We start from the raw sequence: 15,839 nt of genomic DNA, 5'->3' as shown, positions 1-15,839 counted from the left end.
TACCTGTCATCACAATGCTCCATGGCCCCTGTCAGCACAATGTTCCATGACAGATGTCATCACTCTCCTCCATGGTCCCTGTAATCACAATGCTCCATTCCCTTGTCAACGCAATGCTCCAGAACTCTTGTCATCATAATGCTCCATGCCCGTCTCATCACAATTCTCCATGACACTTTTCATTAAAATGCTCCATGGCCTTTATCATCACAATGCTCCATGGCCCCTGTTATCACAGTGATCCATGGTACCTTTCATCACAATGCTAGATAACCTCTGTCATCACAATGCCCGAGGACACCTGTCATCAGAATTGGCCATGGCCCTTGTCATCACAATGCTCCATGCCCTTGTCACCACAATGCTCCAGAACTCTGGGCATCATAATGCTCCATGCCCGTCTCATCACAATGTTCCATGACACTTGTCATCAAAATGCTCCATGGCCTTTGTCATCACAATGCTCCATGGCCCCTGTTATCACAGTGCTCCATGTTACCTTTCATCACAATTCTAGATGACCACTGTCATCACAATGCCCCATGACACCTGTCATCACAATTCGCCATGGCCCTTGTCATCACAATGCTCCATGATCCATGTCATCACAATGTTCCTGGACACTTATCATCACAATGAACTATGACCACATTCATCACAATGCTCCATGACCCCTGTCATCACATTGCTCCATGGCCTATGCATTCAAAATGCTCCATGGCCCCTGTAATCACATTGCTCCATGATCCCTTTCATCACAATGCTCCAAGACCGCAGTCATCACAAGGCCCCATGACGCGTATCATCATAATGCTCCAAGGCCCCTCTCATCACAATGCTCCATGATTCCTGTCATCACAATGTTCCATGACACTAGTCATCACAGTGCTCCATGACCCCTGTCATCACAATATTCACTGCCCATGTAATCACAATGCTCCTGGTCCCCTGTAATCACAGTGCTCCATACCCTTTTCATCACAATGCTCCAGAACTCTTGTCATCATAATGCTCCATGCCCGTGTCATCACAATGCTTGAAGAACCTTGTCATCACAATGCTCCATGAACCGTGTCATCACAAGGTTCCAGGACCCTTGTCATCACAATGATCCGTGACACCTGTCATCTCAATGCTCCATGATCTTTGTATTCACAATGCTCCATGGCCTCTATAATTGCGGTGATCCATGACCCCTGTCATCACAATGCTCCCTGGTATATTTCATCACAATTCTAGATGACCACTGTCATCACAGTGCTCCACGGCCCCTGTCATCAGAGTCCTCCCTGATACCTTTCATCACAATTCTATATGACCGCTCTCATCACAATTCCACATGACACCTGTCATCACAATGCTCCATGAACCATGTCATCACAATGTTCATGGACAATAGTCATCACAATGCTCCATGACAACTTACATCACAATGCTCCTTGACCCCTGTCATTTCATTGCTCCATGGCCTATGCATTCACAATGCTCCATGGCTCCTGTAATCACATTGCTCCATGTTCCCTTTCATCACAATGCTCCAAGACCGCTGTCATCACAATGCCCCATGACGCCTATCATCATAATGCTCCAAGGCCCCTCTCATCACAATGCTCCATGATCCCTTTCATCACAATGTTCCAGGACACTAGTCATCACAGTGCTCCATGACCCCTGTCATCACAATATTCACTGCCCATGTAATCACAATGCTCCTGGTCCCCTGTAATCATAGTGCTCCATACCCTTGTCATCACAATGCTCCAGAACTCTTGTCATCATAATGCTCCATGACCGTGTCATCACAATGCTTGAAGAACCTTGTCATCACAATGCTCCATGAACCGTGTCATCACAAGGTTCCAGGACCCTTGTCATCACAATGATCCATGACCCCTGTCATCTCAATGCTCCATGATCTTTGTATTCACAATGCTCCATGGCCTCTATAATTGCGGTGATCCATGACCCCTGTCATCACAATGCTCCCTGGTATATTTCATCACAATTCTAGATGACCACTGTCATCACAGTGCTCCACGGCCCCTGTCATCAGAGTCCTCCCTGATACCTTTCATCACAATTCTATATGACCGCTCTCATCACAATTCCACATGACCCCTGTCATCTCAATGCTCCATGATCTTTGTATTCACAATGCTCCCTGGCCCCTATAATTGCGGTGATCCATGACCCCTGTCATCACAATGCTCCCTGGTATATTTCATCACAATTCTAGATGACCACTGTCATCACAGTGCTCCACGGCCCCTGTCGTCAGAGTCCTCCATGATACCTTTCATTACAATTCTACATGACCACTGTCATCACAATACCCCATGACACCTGTCATCACAATTCGCCATGGCACTTGTCATCACAATGCTCCATGAACCATGTCATCACAATGTTCATGGACACTTGTCATCACAATGCTCCATGACAACTTACATCACAATGCTCCTTGACCCCTGTCATTTCATTGCTCCATGGCCTATGCATTCACAATGCTCCATGGCTCCTGTAAGCACATTGCTCCATGATCCCTTTCATCACAATGCTCCAAGACCGCTGTCATCACAATGCCCCATGACGCCTATCATCATAATGCTCTAAGGCCCCTCTCATCACAATGCTCCATGATTCCTGTCATCACAATGTTCCATGACACTAGTCATCACAGTGCTCCATGACCCCTGTCATCACCATATTCACTGCCCATGTAATCACAATGCTCCTGGTTCCCTGTAATCATAGTGCTCCATACCCTTGTCATCACAATGCTCCAGAACTCTTGTCATCATAATGCTCCATGCCCGTGTCATCACAATGCTTGAAGAACCTTGTCATCACAATGCTCCATGAACCGTGTCATCACAAGGTTCCAGGACCCTTGTCATCACAATGATCCGTGACCCCTGTCATCTCAATGCTCCATGATCTTTGTATTCACAATGCTCCATGGTCTCTATAATTGCGGTGATCCATGACCCCTGTCATCACAATGCTCCCTGGTATATTTCATCACAATTCTAGATGACCACTGTCATCACAGTGCTCCACGGCCCCTGTCAGCAGAGTCCTCCCTGATACCTTTCATCACAATTCTATTTGACCGCTCTCATCACAATTCCACATGACACCTGTCATCACAATGCTCCATGAACCATGTCATCACAATGTTCATGGACAATAGTCATCACAATGCTCCATGACAACTTACATCACAATGCTCCTTGACCCCTGTCATTCCATTGCTCCATGGCCTATGCATTCACAATGCTCCATGGCTCCTGTAATCACATTGCTCCATGATCCCTTTCATCACAATGCTCCAAGACCACTGTCATCACAATGCTCCATAGCCCTTGTCATCACAATGCTCCATTAGCACTGTCATCACAATGTTCCATGACTCTTGTCATCAAAATGCCTCATGATCCATTTAATCACAATGCTCCATGACTCCTTTCATCACATCCTCCATGATACTTGTCATTACACTGCCCCATGACCTTTTCAGAACAATGCTCCATGATACCAGTCATCACAATGCTCCATGACCATTGTCGTCACAATGCTCCATGCCCCTTTCAACACAATGCTCCATGACAACTGTCATCACAATGCACCATGGTCTTTGTCATCACAATTATACATGGCCCCTGTGATCACAGTGCTCCATGACCCCTTTCATCACAATGCTCCATGACCACTGTCATCACAATGCTCCATGGCCCCTGTCATTACAATGCTCCATGACCACTGTCATCACAATGTTCCATGATCGCTGTAATCACAATGACCCATGACACCTTTCCTCAGAAGGCTCCAGTACGCCTGTCATCACAATGCTCCAATGACCGTCTCATCACAATGCTGCATGATCCCTGTCAGCACAACGTTCCATGACAATTGTCATCACAATGCTCCATGACACCTGTCATCACAATGTTGCCTGCCCATGTCATCAAAATGCTCCATGTCCCCTGTAATCACAATGTTCCATTACACCTGTCTTCACAATGTTCCCTACCCATGTCATCACAATGCTCCATTACCAATGTAATCAAAATGTTCGCCTGCCCTTGTCATCAAAATGCTCCATGGCCCCTTTAATCACAATGCTCCATGAACCCTGTCATCCCAATGTTCCATGACAGTTGTCATCACAATGCTCCATGACCCTGTAATCACAATGCTCCATGCCCTTGTCATCACAATGCTCCAGAACTCTTGTCATCATAATGATGAATGCTCGTGTCATCACAGAGCTCCATGATACTTGTCATCACAGTGATCCATGGCCTTGTCATTACAATACTCCATGGCCCCTGTCATCACCGTGCTCCATGATACCTTTTATCACAATTCTAGATGACCACTGTCATCACAATGCCCCAAGACACATGTCATCACAATTCGCCATGGCCCTTGCCATCACAAAGCTCCATGACCCGTGTCATCACTGTGGTCCAGGACACTTGTCATCACAATGCTCCATGACCCCTGTCATCACACTGCTCCATGGCCTATGCATTCAAAATGCTCCATGGCCCCTGTAATCACATTGCTCCATGATCCCTTTCATCACAATGTTCTATGACTACTCTCATCTCAATACCCCATGAGGCCTATCATCATAATGCTCCAAGGCCCCTCTCATCACAATGCTCCATGAACCCTGTCATCACAATGTTCCATGACACTTGTCATCATAGTGCTCCATGAATCCCTGTCATCACAATATTCACTGCCCATGTAATCACAATGCTCCTGGTCCCCTGTAATCACAGTGCTCCATACCCTTTTCATCACAATGCTCCAGAACTCTTGTCATCATAATGCTCCATGCCTGTGTCATCACAATGCTTGAAGAACCTTGTCATCACAATGCTCCATGAACCGTGTCATCACAAGGTTCCAGGACCCTTGTCATCACAATGATCCATGACCCCTGTCATCTCAATGCTCCATGATCTTTGTATTCACAATGCTCCATGGCCCCTATAATTGCGGCGATCCATGACCCCTTTCTTCACAATGCTCCCTGGTATATTTCATCACAATTCTAGATGACCACTGTCATCACAGTGCTCCACGGCCCCTGTCGTCAGAGTCCTCCATGATACCTTTCATTACAATTCTACATGACCACTGTCATCACAATGCCCCATGACACCTGTCATCACAATTCGCCATGGCACTTGTCATCACAATGCTCCATGAACCATGTCATCACAGTGTTCATGGACACTTGTCATCACAATGCTCCATGACAACTTACATCACAATGCTCCTTGACCCCTGTCATTTCATTGCTCCATGGCCTATGCATTCACAATGCTCCATGGCTCCTGTAATCACATTGCTCCATGATCCCTTTCATCACAATGCTCCAAGACCGCTGTCATCACAATGCCCCATGACGCCTATCATCATAATGCTCCAAGGCCCCTCTCATCACAATGCTCCATGATCCCTGTCATCGCAATGTTCCATGACACTAGTCATCACAGTGCTCCATGACCCCTGTCATCACAATATTCACTGCCCATGTAATCACAATGCTCCTGTTCCCCTGTAATCACAATGCTCCATACCCTTGTCATCACAATGCTCCAGAACTCTTGTCATCATAATGCTCCATGCCCGTGTCATCACAGTGCTCCATGACCACTTTCATCACAATGCTCCTTGACCCCTGTCATCACAATGCTCTATGACCACTGTCATCACAATGCCACATGACACCTGTAATCACATTGCTCCATGATCCTTTTCATCACAATGCTCTATGACCACTGTCATCACAATGCCACATGACACCTGTCATCACAATGCTCTATAGCCCCTGTCAGCACAATGTTCCATGACTGGTATCATCACAATGATCCATGACTGCTGTCATCACAATATTCCCTGCCCTTGTCATTCTCAGTGCTCCCTGGCCCCTGTCATCACAATGATCCATGCTCATATCATCACAATGCTCCATTACCCATGTCATCGTAGTGATCCATGACCGCTTTCATCACAATGCTCCATGACCCCAGTCATCACAATGCTCCATAGCCCTTGTCATCACAATGCTCCATTAGCCCTGTCATCACAATGTTCCATGACTCTTGTCATCAAAATGCCTCATGATCCATTTAATCACAATGCTCCATGACTCCTTTCATCACATCCTCCATGATACTTGTCATTACACTGCCCCATGACCTTTTTCAGAACAACGCTTCATGATACCAGTCATCACAATGCTCCATGACCATTGTCGTCACAATGCTCCATGCCCCTTTCAACACAATGCTCCATGACAACTGTCATCACAATGCTCCATGGCCTTTGTCATCACAATTATACATGGTCCCTGTGATCACAGTGCTCCATGACCCCTTTCATCACAATGCTCCATGACCACTGTCATCACAATGCCCCATGACCCCTGTCATCACAATGCTCCATGGCCCCTGTCATTACAATGCTCCATGACCACTGTCATCACAATGTTCCATGATCGCTGTAATCACAATGACCCATGACACCTTTCCTCAGAAGACTCCAGTACGCCTGTCATCACAATGCTCCAATGACCGTCTCATCACAATGCTCCATGATCCCTGTCAGCACAACGTTCCATGACAATTGTCATCACAATGCTCCATGACACCTGTCATCACAATGTTGCCTGCCCATGTCATCAAAATGCTCCATGTCCCCTGTAATCACAATGTTCCATTACACCTGTCTTCACAATGTTCCCTGCTCATGTCATCACAATGCTCCATTACCAATGTAATCAAAATGTTCGCCTGCCCTTGTCATCAAAATGCTCCATGGCCCCTTTAATCACAATGCTCCATGAACCCTGTCATCCCAATGTTCCATGACAGTTGTCATCACAATGCTCCATGACCCTGTAATCACAATGCTCCATGCCCTTGTTATCACAATGCTCCAGAACTCTTGTCATCATAATGATGAATGCTCGTGTCATCACAAAGCTCCATGATACTTGTCATCACAATGTTCCATGGCCTTGTCATTACAATACTCCATGGCCCCTGTCATCACCGTGCTCCATGATACCTTTTATCACAATTCTAGATGACCACTGTCATCACAATGCCCCAAGACACATGTCATCACAATTCGCCATGGCCCTTGCCATCACAATGCTCCATGACCCGTGTCATCATAATGGTCCAGGACACTTGTCATCACAATGATCCATGACCACTTACATCACAATGCTCCTTGACTCCTGTCATCACAATGCTCCATAGCCTATGCATTCGCAATGCTACATGGTCCCTGTAATCACATTGCTCCATGATCCATTTCATCACAATGCTCTATGACCACTGTCATTACAATGCCACATTATACCTGTCATCACAATGCTCCATGGCCCCTGTCAGCCCAATATTCCATGACAGATGTCATCACTATCCTCCATGGTCCCTGTAATCACAATGCTCCATTCCCTTGTCAACGCAATGCTCCAGAACTCTTGTCATCATAATGCTCCATGCCCGTCTCATCACAATTCTCCATGACACTTTTCATTAAAATGCTCCATGGTCTTTATCATCACAATGCTCCATGGCCCCTGTTATCACATTGATCCATTGTACCTTTCATCACAATGCTAGATAACCTCTGTCATCACAATGCCCGATGACACCTGTCATCAGAATTGGCCATGGCCCTTGTCATCACAATGCTCCATGCCCTTGTCACCACAATGCTCCAGAACTCTTGGCATCATAATGCTCCATGTCCGTCTCATCACAATGCTCCATGACACTTGTCATCAAAATGCTCCATGGCCTTTGTCATCACAATGCTCCATGGCCCTTGTTATCACAGTGCTCCATGTTACCTTTCATCACAATTCTAGTTGACCACTGTCATCACAATGCCCCATGACACCTGTCATCACAATTCGCCATGGCCCTTGTCATCACAATGCTCCATGATCCATGTCATCACAATGTTCCTGGACACTTATCATCACAATGAACTATGACCACATTCATCACAATGCTCCATGACCCCTGTCATCACACTGCTCCATGGCCTATGCATTCAAAATGCTCCATGGCCCCTGTAATCACATTGCTCCATGATCCCTTTCATCACAATGTTCTATGACCACTCTCATCACAATACCCCATGACGCCTATCATCATAATGCTCCAAGGCCCGTCTCATCACAATGCTCCATGAACCCTGTCATCACAATGTTCCATGACACTTGTCAGCACAGTGCTCCATGAACCCCTGTCATCACAATATTCACTGCCCATGTAATCACAATGCTCCTGGTCCCCTGTAATCACAGTGCTCCATACCCTTTTCATCACAATGCTCCAGAACTCTTGTCATCATAATGCTCCATGCCCGTGTCATCACAATGCTTGAAGAACCTTGTCATCACAATGCTCCATGAACCGTGTCATCACAAGGTTCCAGGACCCTTGTCATCACAATGATCCATGACCCCTGTCATCTCAATGCTCCATGATCTTTGTATTCACAATGCTCCATGGCCCCTATAATTGCGGTGATCCATGACCCCTGTCATCACAATGCTCCCTGGTATATTTCATCACAATTCTAGATGACCACTGTCATCACAGTGCCTCACGGCCCCTGTCGTCAGAGTCCTCCATGATACCTTTCATTACAATTCTACATGACCACTGTCATCACAATGCCCCATGACACCTGTCATCACAATTCGCCATGGCACTTGTCATCACAATGCTCCATGAACCATGTCATCACAATGTTCATGGACACTTGTCATCACAATGCTCCATGACAACTTACATCACAATGCTCCTTGACCCCTGTCATTTCATTGCTCCATGGCCTATGCATTCACAATGCTCCATGGCTCCTGTAAGCACATTGCTCCATGATCCCTTTCATCACAATGCTCCAAGACCGCTGTCATCACAATGCCCCATGACGCCTATCATCATAATGCTCTAAGGCCCCTCTCATCACAATGCTCCATGATTCCTGTCATCACAATGTTCCATGACACTAGTCATCACAGTGCTCCATGACCCCTGTCATCACAATATTCACTGCCCATGTAATCACAATGCTCCTGGTCCCCTGTAATCATAGTGCTGCATACCCTTGTCATCACAATGCTCCAGAACTCTTGTCATCATAATGCTCCATGCCCGTGTCATCACAATGCTTGAAGAACCTTGTCATCACAATGCTCCATGAACCGTGTCATCACAAGGTTCCAGGACCCTTGTCATCACAATGATCCGTGACCCCTGTCATCTCAATGCTCCATGATATATTTCATCACAATTCTAGATGACCACTGTCATCACAGTGCTCCACGGCCCCTGTCATCAGAGTCCTCCCTGATACCTTTCATCACAATTCTATATGACCGCTCTCATCACAATTCCACATGACACCTGTCATCACAATGCTCCATGAACCATGTCATCACAATGTTCATGGACAATAGTCATCACAATGCTCCATGACAACTTACATCACAATGCTCCTTGACCCCTGTCATTCCATTGCTCCATGGCCTATGCATTCACAATGCTCCATGGCTACTGTAATCACATTGCTCCATGATCCCTTTCATCACAATGCTCCAAGACCGCTGTCATCACAATGCCCCATAACGCCTATCATCTTAATGCTCCAAGGCCACTCTCATCACAATGCTCCATGATCCCTGTCATCACAATGTTACATGACACTAGTCATCACAGTGCTCCATGACCCCTGTCATCACAATATTCACTGCCCATGTAATCACAATGCTCCTGGTCCCCTGTAATCACAATGCTCCATACCCTTGCATCACAATGCTCCAGAACTCTTGTCATCATAATGCTCCATTCCCGTGTCATCACAGTGCTCCATGACCACTTTCATCACAATGCTCCTTGACCCCTGTCATCACAATGCTCTATGACCACTGTCATCACAATGCCACATGACACCTGTCATCACAATGCTCTATAGCCCCTGTCAGCACAATGTTCCATGACAGGTATCATCACAATGATCCATGACTGCTGTCATCACAATGTTCCCTGCCCTTGTCATTCTCAATGCTCCCTGGCCCCTGTCATCACAATGCTCCATGCTCATATCATCACAATGCTCCATTACCCATGTCATCGTAGTGATCCATGACCCCTTTCATCACAAATGTTCCATGACCCCAGTCATCACAATGCTCCATAGCCCTTGTCATCACAATGCTCCATTAGCCCTGTCATCACAATGTTCCATGACTCTTGTCATCAAAATGCCTCATGATCCATTTAATCACAATGCTCCATGACTCCTTTCAACACATCCTCCATGATACTTGTCATTACACTGCCCCATGACCTTTTTCAGAACAATGCTCCATGATACCAGTCATCACAATGCTCCATGACCATTGTCGTCACAATGCTCCATGCCCCTTTCAACACAATGCTCCATGACAACTGTCATCACAATGCTCCATTGCCTTTGTCATCACAATTATACATGGCCCCTGTGATCACAGTGCTCCATGACCCCTTTCATAACAATGCTCCATGACCACTGTCATCACAATGCCCCATGACCCCTGTCATCACAATGCTCCATGGCCCCTGTCATTACAATGCTCCATGACCACTGTCATCACAATGTTCCATGATCGCTGTAATCACAATGACCCATGACACCTTTCCTCAGAAGGCTCCAGTACGCCTGTCATCACAATGCTCCAATGACCGTCTCATCACAATGCTCCATGATCCCTGTCAGCACAACGTTCCATGACAATTGTCATCACAATGCTCCATGACACCTGTCATCACAATGTTGCCTGCCCATGTCATCAAAATGCTCCATGTCCCCTGTAATCACAATGTTCCATTACACCTGTCTTCACAATGTTCCCTGCCCATGTCATCACAATGCTCCATTACCAATGTAATCAAAATGTTCGCCTGCTCTTGTCATCAAAATGCTCCATGGCCCCTTTAATCACAATGCTCCATGAACCCTGTCATCACAATGTCCCATGACAGTTGTCATCACAATGCTCCATGACCCTGTAATCACAATGCTCCATGCCCTTGTCATCACAATGCTCCAGAACTCTTGTCATCATAATGATGAATGCTCGTGTCATCACAAAGCTCCATGATACTTGTCATCACAATGTTCCATGGCCTTGTCATTACAATACTCCATGGCCCCTGTCATCACCGTGCTCCATGATACCTTTTATCACAATTCTAGATGACCACTGTCATCACAATGCCCCAAGACACATGTCATCACAATTCGCCATGGCCCTTGCCATCACAATGCTCCATGACCTGTGTCATCACAATGGTCCAGGACACTTGTCATCACAATGATCCATGACCACTTACATCACAATGCTCGTTGACTCCTGTCATCACAATGCTCCATAGCCTATGCATTCGCAATGCTACATGGTCCCTGTAATCACATTGCTCCATGACCCATTTCATCACAATGCTCTATAACCACTGTCATCACACTGCTCCATGGCCTATGCATTCCAAATGCTCCATGGCCCCTGTAATCACATTGCTCCATGATCCCTTTCATCACAATGTTCTATGACCACTCTCATCACAATACCCCATGACGCCTATCATCATAATGCTCCAAGGCCCGTCTCATCACAATGCTCCATGAACCCTGTCATCACAATGTTCCATGACACTTGTCAGCACAGTGCTCCATGAACCCCTGTCATCACAATATTCACTGCCCATGTAATCACAATGCTCCTGGTCCCCTGTAATCACAGTGCTCCATACCCTTTTCATCACAATGCTCCAGAACTCTTATCATCATAATGCTCCATGCCCGTGTCATCACAATGCTTGAAGAACCTTGTCATCACAATGCTCCATGAACCGTGTCATCACAAGGTTCCAGGACCCTTGTCATCACAATGATCCGTGACCCCTGTCATCTCAATGCTCCATGATCTTTGTATTCACAATGCTCCATGGCCCCTATAATTGCGGTGATCCATGACCCCTGTCATCACAATGCTCCCTGGTATATTTCATCACAATTCTAGATGACCACTGTCATCACAGTGCCTCACGGCCCCTGTCGTCAGAGTCCTCCATGATACCTTTCATTACAATTCTACATGACCACTGTCATCACAATGCCCCATGACACCTGTCATCACAATTCGCCATGGCACTTGTCATCACAATGCTCCATGAACCATGTCATCACAATGTTCATGGACACTTGTCATCACAATGCTCCATGACAACTTACATCACAATGCTCCTTGACCCCTGTCATTTCATTGCTCCATGGCCTATGCATTCACAATGCTCCATGGCTCCTGTAAGCACATTGCTCCATGATCCCTTTCATCACAATGCTCCAAGACCGCTGTCATCACAATGCCCCATGACGCCTATCATCATAATGCTCTAAGGCCCCTCTCATCACAATGCTCCATGATTCCTGTCATCACAATGTTCCATGACACTAGTCATCACAGTGCTCCATGACCCCTGTCATCACAATATTCACTGCCCATGTAATCACAATGCTCCTGGTCCCCTGTAATCACAGTGCTCCATACCCTTTTCATCACAATGCTCCAGAACTCTTGTCATCATAATGCTCCATACCCGTGTCATCACAATGCTTGAAGAACCTTGTCATCACAATGCTCCATGAACCGTGTCATCACAAGGTTCCAGGACCCTTGTCATCACAATGATCCGTGACCCCTGTCATCTCAATGCTCCATGATCTTTGTATTCACAATGCTCCATGGCCTCTATAATTGCGGTGATCCATGACCCCTGTCATCACAATGCTCCCTGGTATATTTCATCACAATTCTAGATGACCACTGTCATCACAGTGCTCCACGGCCCCTGTCATCAGAGTCCTCCCTGATACCTTTCATCACAATTGTATATGACCGCTCTCATCACAATTCCACATGACACCTGTCATCACAATGCTCCATGAACCATGTCATCACAATGTTCATGGACAATAGTCATCACAATGCTCCATGACAACTTACATCACAATGCTCCTTGACCCCTGTCATTCCATTGCTCCATGGCCTATGCATTCACAATGCTCCATGGCTCCTGTAATCACATTGATCCATGATCCCTTTCATCACAATGCTCCAAGACCGCTGTCATCACAATGCCCCATAATGCCTATCATCATAATGCTCCAAGGCCCCTCTCATCACAATGCTCCATGATCCCTGTCATCACAATGTTCCATGACACTAGTCATCACAGTGCTCCATGACCCCTGTCATCACAATATTCACTGCCCATGTAATCACAATGCTCCTGTTCCCCTGTAATCATAGTGCTCCATACCCTTGTCATCACAATGCTCCAGAACTCTTGTCATCATAATGCTCCATTCCCGTGTCATCACAGTGCTCCATGACCACTTTCATCACAATGCTCCTTGACCCCTGTCATCACAATGCTCTATGACCACTGTCATCACAATGCCACATGACACCTGTCATCACAATGCTCTATAGCCCCTGTCAGCACAATGTTCCATGACAGGTATCATCACAATGATCCATGACTGCTGTCATCACAATGTTCCCTGCCCTTGTCATTCTCAGTGCTCCCTGGCCCCTGTCATCACAATGATCCATGCTCATATCATCACAATGCTCCATTACCCATGTCATCGTAGTGATCCATGACCGCTTTCATCACAATGCTCCATGACCCCAGTCATCACAATGCTCCATAGCCCTTGTCATCACAATGCTCCATTAGCCCTGTCATCACAATGTTCCATGACTCTTGTCATCAAAATGCCTCATGATCCATTTAATCACAATGCTCCATGACTCCTTTCATCACATCCTCCATGATGCTTGTCATTACACTGCCCCATGACCTTTTTCAGAACAACGCTTCATGATACCAGTCATCACAATGCTCCATGACCATTGTCGTCACAATGCTCCATGCCCCTTTCAACACAATGCTCCATGACAACTGTCATCACAATGCTCCATGGCCTTTGTCATCACAATTATACATGGTCCCTGTGATCACAGTGCTCCCTGACCCCTTTCATCACAATGCTCCATGACCACTGTCATCACAATGCCCCATGACCCCTGTCATCACAATGCTCCATGGCCCCTGTCATTACAATGCTCCATGACCACTGTCATCACAATGTTCCATGATCGCTGTAATCACAATGACCCATGACACCTTTCCTCAGAAGGCTCCAGTACGCCTGTCATCACAATGCTCCAATGACCGTCTCATCACAATGCTCCATGATCCCTGTCAGCACAACGTTCCATGACAATTGTCATCACAATGCTCCATGACACTTGTCATCACAATGTTGCCTGCCCATGTCATCAAAATGCTCCATGTCCCCTGTAATCACAATGTTCCATTACACCTGTCTTCACAATGTTCCCTGCCCATGTCATCACAATGCTCCATTACCAATGTAATCAAAATGTTCGCCTGCCCTTGTCATCAAAATGCTCCATGGCCCCTTTAATCACAATGCTCCATGAACCCTGTCATCACAATGTTCCATGACAGTTGTCATCACAATGCTCCATGACCCTGTAATCACAATGCTCCATGCCCTTGTCATCACAATGCTCCAGAACTCTTGTCATCATAATGATGAATGCTCGTGTCATCACAAAGCTCCATGATACTTGTCATCACAATGTTCCATGGCCTTGTCATTATAATACTCCATGGCCCCTGTCATCACCGTGCTCCATGATACCTTTTATCACAATTCTAGATGACCACTGTCATCACAATGCCCCAAGACACATGTCATCACAATTCGCCATGGCCCTTGCCATCACAATGCTCCATGACCCGTGTCATCACAATGGTCCAGGACACTTGTCATCACAATGATCCATGACCACTTACATCACAATGCTCCTTGACTCCTGTCATCACAATGCTCCATAGCCTATGCATTCGCAATGCTACATGGTCCCTGTAATCACATTGCTCCATGATCCATTTCATCACAATGCTCTATGACCACTGTCATTACAATGCCACATTATACCTGTCATCACAATGCTCCATGGCCCCTGTCAGCCCAATATTCCATGACAGATGTCATCACTATCCTCCATGGTCCCTGTAATCACAATGCTCCATTCCCTTGTCAACGCAATGCTCCAGAACTCTTGTCATCATAATGCTCCATGCCCGTCTCATCACAATTCTCCATGACACTTTTCATTAAAATGCTCCATGGTCTTTATCATCACAATGCTCCATGGCCCCTGTTATCACATTGATCCATTGTACCTTTCATCACAATGCTAGATAACCTCTGTCATCACAATGCCCGATGACACCTGTCATCAGAATTGGCCATGGCCCTTGTCATCACAATGCTCCATGCCCTTGTCACCACAATGCTCCAGAACTCTTGGCATCATAATGCTCCATGTCCGTCTCATCACAATGCTCCATGACACTTGTCATCAAAATGCTCCATGGCCTTTGTCATCACAATGCTCCATGGCCCTTGTTATCACAGTGCTCCATGTTACCTTTCATCACAATTCTAGTTGACCACTGTCATCACAATGCCCCATGACACCTGTCATCACAATTCGCCATGGCCCTTGTCATCACAATGCTCCATGATCCATGTCATCACAATGTTCCTGGACACTTATCATCACAATGAACTATGACCACATTCATCACAATGCTCCATGACCCCTGTCATCACACTGCTCCATGGACTATGCATTCAAAATG

General features: G+C 46.2%; 1 long non-coding RNA gene across 2 annotated transcripts in view; it reads right to left on the bottom strand.

Moving 5' to 3' along the window:
* The window catches only part of LOC309636271, an 868,657-nt gene that overhangs the window by 250,967 nt on the left and 601,851 nt on the right, over nt 1–15,839 (bottom strand). Inside the window, exon 3 of one of the 2 annotated variants that reach the window (XR_014249350.1) lies at nt 3,614–3,635. The exons of the other annotated variant lie outside the window; for it this stretch is intronic. This is a non-coding gene — a long non-coding RNA (uncharacterized lncRNA). Of the gene's footprint in view, nt 1–3,613; nt 3,636–15,839 lie in introns of those variants that run through there. 2 annotated transcript variants of the gene reach the window in all.

Source organism: Balaenoptera borealis, assembly GCF_965194805.1.
Source record: "Balaenoptera borealis genome assembly, chromosome: 10".
Taxonomy (NCBI): domain Eukaryota; kingdom Metazoa; phylum Chordata; class Mammalia; order Artiodactyla; family Balaenopteridae; genus Balaenoptera; species Balaenoptera borealis.
This window is presented reverse-complemented; position numbering and strand designations above follow the sequence as displayed.